Raw genomic sequence first — 5811 nt, 5'->3', positions numbered from 1 at the left:
TTATACTAAAAGACTTTTACTTGCTAAAAATGTCTAAACTATCAATCAGAGACAGAAGAGATGCAGTAGACTGAGTGTGACAGGTCTTTCAGAGTTTTGATCATGCAGATGTCATAGAAATTAATGGATTAAATATGATACAGTAGACTTTATGGGGTTAAACATGGTTTCAATACAAACACTGGTTTGTATGAATTTGTATTTCGTCTAGCGATTAACAAATAAATAAACATCAAAATTAAATAAAGAAAATGTACAAACTTATAAATAATAATAATAATAATAAATACATCAGAATTGGAAATAAGGTTGTAGGACAACTTGCTGATTTACAGGCTTGCAATTTTAATTTATCGCTAAGTATAGTTAGTAAATTAGAGAAACATAGTTTTACTTAAAGAAAGTAGAAAGCTGAATAAGATGTACTTGTTTTACTTTTGGCTGGCAATTTTTAAGGAATGTTATGCATTTTTGTTGAAAACTACACATAAAAGTAGAGCTAAAACATGAAATGTTTGGTCGTTCACATTAGTTAATGATTAAAACCAGTTTCACTACAGTATAATTCAAATCAATTAAATTCTTTAGATTACACTTTAATGATGACATTGATTTGTGATTTTAAATATTTTATACTTTCACAAAAAATAGCCCATCTCTGAGATATGAATCAGACATTTTATGTGTTTACAGCAAGCCAGTTTTCATAGGTTGATTTTATGTCAGGTAATAGCTTTTCAAACACATCTCACAAGAGAAAAACAACAACAACAACAACAAAGCGCTACAAAATGCACTTGATAAGATCAAAAGGAACATGATTTAGTTTGTTTCATCATCCTAGACTGAAACCCAGCGCCAGCGTTCCTGTCTTTGTGGAGATGTTGCTTCTGCGAGGAGTTTTGATCATGGCTCAGGGCATTTTGAAGGCTGTTGTGTCCTGCTTTTCAAAGATCACATGTAGCTTAATCTTAAAGCGAAGCTTACCTTTGTAGCATAATGCATAATGGCGACCACTGGCGAGTAATGAATGATGCAAAGATTAACCTTTAGCCCTTGTGAAGGACACTGATTATATGTGTGTATTAGTGCTTAAGCGTGCGGGGATGAAACGGTCATGTCTTATGTATGATTGCGTTCCTTTATCCTGCCTTTCTAGTTTAGGAACAAAGGCAGTGCACCTGTAAAAGCGGCCCAACAGGCTGTGAATTGGCTTGAATAAAGGCAAGGGAAAGCGCTCTAAAGAGCTGATCTGGGTCCGGGATGCATTAATCATGCGTGTCCGCTCCGTGGCCCGCCAGGCTTGAGCTTTGAGTCCTCTGCGTCCTCCATGTGATCAAAAGCTCTATTAAAAATCTGTCAAGACTATAAAAGCTACATTTCGCAAACATGCCTCACACGTTTAGTTCCCTGTTCTCCTGTTCTCCTGTTCTCCTGCTCACGGCTCTCGCTGCATAACTCAACGAGTATCACATAATGTTACGTTCAACACGACCACCATAAACTAAAGAGATCATGCTCCTCGTCCTATTGTGAACGATTCATCAGTGCATGTTGTTAAAGTGGAATAGAAAACAGATTTTCCTCTACTTTAATCAAAATGTTATAACTGATTTATGTTTTGTTATTTGTTTTTCCTCTGATGCTGTCTAGGCTACTGTATATTTTTCTAGAATCAAAACTGAAACATGGTTTGTGAGTGTTTCTAGAATCACACAGAACAGAATCTAGCCATTAATCTGGCATCATTCATTAATATAATGTATAATAATTACAATAATTACTAATTACAATAATTAATAATTACTAACTACATTTAATATGTGTAACAAGGACAAGTATTGCCTTCATTTTGGGGTCTATCTAAAAAAAATAGATGCTGAAACTATATGAAAAAATACCTATGAAAATGCATGAGGTTGGGCCGTATTACCAGATACTATGGCAAACCTACATATAGTATCGCAGTTCCTTTGTCTTCCAGTTTGTTCATACACACTCACAGCCCTCACAATGACCCGATTACTGATCACCTGCACCTGGCATCAATCAGCACCCTCATCAAGAGCACTATATGAGCACACACTTCACATTCAGATGGTGTTTGGGCTATGACAAGGACTACTCACCTGAATGCTCGTCTCCAATGCGTCTCCAATGCGTCTCCAATGCGTCTCCAATGCGTCTCCAATGCGTCTCCAATGCGTCTCCAATGCGTCTCCAATGCGTCTCCAATGCGTCTCCAATGCGTCTCCAATGCGTCTCCAATGCGTCTCCAATATCACCTGCTGCACAGTAAAACTCTGGTTAGTGATCTGTCCATAATGGCATTCAAGTAATGTAATTTGCTTACCTGCACTAATGCACTAAATATACCCGTGTTATTTCACATTATCACTGTCTCCAAGCCTATTATTTCCTAACAGAAGATCAGACCAACACTGACTGCAGAATGAGCGTTCCAGTCCATCCTATTGACCTGTTGTACTCTCACTCAAGATGGCCACCCTATTGTGACGTATGATATTCTTCCATTATATACCTGGATGATGTGTTTTTAATGCCAATGTTCATAGGAGCTTGGATGAACCATTGTATTCATTGATGCTTTGTATGCCAACAACTGCACCTTGGAACAATTATACAATTATACACTTTCAAGGTACGGCATCTTCCCAGGAGGCAGAACGTAGGGGCCGACAGCCTGTCCAGGCACCATGACAGTACGCAGCTTGGAGAGGGTGGAGTAATGTGACGGAGTGATTGTCACCACTGGAATCGGCAGCACTGGCTTCCCTTTAACATGTGCTTACACACTTACCTCATTCATAAACTCATTTCCCCCATCTGAGAAGCAGGAACATAAAAATCACACCACACAGTCATAAACATAAACGTTCACATTGATACTCTTTTGTTTTGTGCTGTGAGACGGCATTCCAGGGGTGAGAGTTGTTTCGGACATCACTACAAATGGCTGTCCCCTCAAATAATGCCCTATGTTAGGGTATAGGGGGATATGTTGGATTAGCCAAGAAAAATAATGGCAGCCATTGATGACATCGTCTGACCACGATGCACATCAAAAAAAAAAAAAAAAAAAAAAAGGGGTATGAGGGGTAAAAATGTGTTTGTGCTGGCAATCCTCATCATAAGAACAAGAGCTGTGTTTATTTATTACGGATGTTGAAATTATTTAAAATTAGAATATAGATATGCATGTATGCATGTGTGGATCATTTCATGGAAAATATACTTACCTGGTAATAGTTTGCTCCAAGCAGGAGCGGGGCTTGCTTCTGTTCTGAGCCCCAACAGAGATCCAGGCTCTTCTGACCGTGAACACGAGCAAGCTACTGTAGTGCCGTAAACAAAACTCAGAACAACTGTGCATTGTAGATGCTATTTATTTGTGGAAAGTTTTTTTCTTAACTTATTTTTTTATACTCTTTGTTTTATACATGTTTTCCTTTTTTTGTGGTTTGAGTACTTTGTCAAGTTTTTTATTATTATTATTATAAATAATACCTCCCCTTTCCCCGATGCACTGCAAATAAACATCACATTGCACTGATGTGCTTTACAGGTTGAGCCATCTTTTTTATTTGATTTTTTATTTACTTGAACCACAACACGTCTGTCTATATCATATTAATTTTTTATTTTGCATTTATATTGATTTTACGTAGTAAGTGCTTTGAAGTTTCACTCATTTCTGGTAGCAGGGATAGTTTCAATCTGCTAGAGCATCTGTATTATCTTCAAGGTTATCTTTTTAAATTTGTATCTGACTGTGTCGCTACCATGGACACTGAATCTCTGCAGGGGTGTTTTGACACTGTGGGCTTCGGAGCTTCTCTCAGAGCACATGAGGTTACTGTCCCTCTTATTAAAGAAAGATCCGCATCATCACACCCTGTTTAAGGACAGACACTACTGGTGAAATCTTTGTGTTTTCATGCACTGGTCAGTTTGGGGATATTGTCAGCCTTTATTTCAGACTAGTGGAGAGAAATCATCTAAAATAGACACTCAAGAGTTTATTCTCTGCGCATCTGTTTGTGTCTGCAGATTTCAATTACTATTCAAATCTTTAAAGGCGGTGAGTTTTTTTTTTTTTCTCCGGCACTAAGTCAGAAATCTCCACTTTAGCACCACTTGCATACGCCAAACTAACAATCATGTATAATTTGTCTGATTTATATGACATTTTATCCCTATTTTCAGATTTTAAATCCTAAATCCCCTCTGTAAAAACGTTTTACTCTAATATGTCAACATAATGAAACAGTCATTTTCAACCTGGCTTTATCCAATGGGGTCAGATTCGGAAATGTATGCAAATCAGTCCATATTTAATGCCTCATTTGCATTTTTAAATATAACATTTAAGAAAGTTATTTCCTATATCAGTGTCCACTTTTTCTGAACTGTTTCTTGAGTTTTCCTCCGGGAACGAACACGTCACAATATCCATCATTTTAATAAGTCCAGCCCAATGCATACACAAAATAAAGGGGCGGGGCCTGGTTGATAACTTTATAAACTATAATCACTGGCTTCGGGTAACAGCCGTACGTAGGTCGAGTTCCGGCAGAAGAGTGACTCATGACGTGTTGACGAAGCACAGAGGATAGAGCAAAACAAAACACCAGTCACAAATTAGAAGTCTAAAACAAGTTTTTTAAAGAGAAATGTCGCAGGAGCTTGAGTTTGTTGCCCAGCTCTATTTGTTTGAACCGCGAGAGGCGTCTACTCTTACCTAAGCATTCGGTACTCCTACATCCCACGTCATTACAAAAATGCATCGCTTCACTTCAGAAGGCCTTTATTAACCCACTGGAGCTGTAGGGATTACTTTGATGATGGATGGATGCACTATTTTGGGCTTCAAAATCTCAGTTATTCATTCCCAAGATAAACCTTGGAAGAGCCAGGACATTTTTTAATAAAAGTCTGATTGCGTTCGGCTGAAGAAGAATGTCATATACACCAAGGAGGACTTGAGGGTGAGTAAATTATGGGATAATTTTCATTTTTGGGTGAACTAACCCTTTAACATGATTTTAGTGAAACTGAACACAAGACGATTAGAGACTTTATTATTCATATCTGAGTGGATCAAATGATTTGGGCAACTTCATCCCTTCAGGATCGCCCTGCTAAGCGAAATCTGTCTGAAAGGGGTTGCAGCAGATGAGAAGGGAAATTGCTCTGTCAGTGTACACATCACTTAATGTCCTATTGAGAGCAAGAGAGCTGGACACACTCGGCTGGATAGCAATCGGCTGCACGGCCAGATAAGCCCACAGGCCGATTGGATTTACCTATTACTCCCACAATCCACTGGAACAATATTTAATTTTGATCTTCAACTCAGACTGATCTGAAATCTGATCTGGTACAAGACACGGTACTACGTCAATACACATGCCAGTACAAGTGGGCTAAATCACAATATCACCTTACTGAAGCATAATGTAATTTATATGAATGTTTTTACAGCATTTAGTGGTTTTTCTCAATTGCATACAATTCTGGGAACAACTCACCATTTTCTCAAATCCTCACACACAATTTTAAAAACTCACACCCAACGGTACAAACAGCCAACTTCTGAATCCCAACTCAAACTTTGCTCCTCAGACAATACACACAATCTGTCAAAAACACAGACTTCATGACTGTTTGTTACACACCGGAGGGATTCATTCAAAACACTGCAACCAAACGCTTCACAATAGGTTTCCGGGGGGTGTTTGGCTCGAGGTCATGGCGTAAGGGACCCTAGGTTGATTTTACTCCGAACCA

The 5811-nt window shown here is 38.4% G+C and overlaps 1 long non-coding RNA gene across 2 annotated transcripts; it reads left to right on the top strand.

The window, feature by feature from the left end:
* The first annotated feature begins 2102 nt into the window (after positions 1-2102).
* On the top strand, positions 2103-3084 carry LOC311294003. 2 transcript variants are annotated; one of them, XR_014628000.1, is made up of 3 exons: positions 2103-2306; positions 2427-2518; positions 2663-3084. It is a non-coding gene; the product is annotated as an uncharacterized lncRNA (long non-coding RNA). The 2 variants fall into 2 exon arrangements; XR_014628001.1 differs by having other exon boundaries at positions 2104-2306; positions 2409-2518.
* The last annotated feature ends 2727 nt before the right edge of the window (positions 3085-5811 follow it).

The sequence above is a fragment of the Rutilus rutilus genome, assembly GCF_951802725.1.
Source record: "Rutilus rutilus genome assembly, chromosome: 7".
NCBI classification, from domain to species: Eukaryota; Metazoa; Chordata; class Actinopteri; order Cypriniformes; family Leuciscidae; genus Rutilus; species Rutilus rutilus.
The sequence above is the reverse complement of the archived record's forward strand: the minus strand, read 5'-3'. Positions and strand labels throughout refer to the sequence as shown.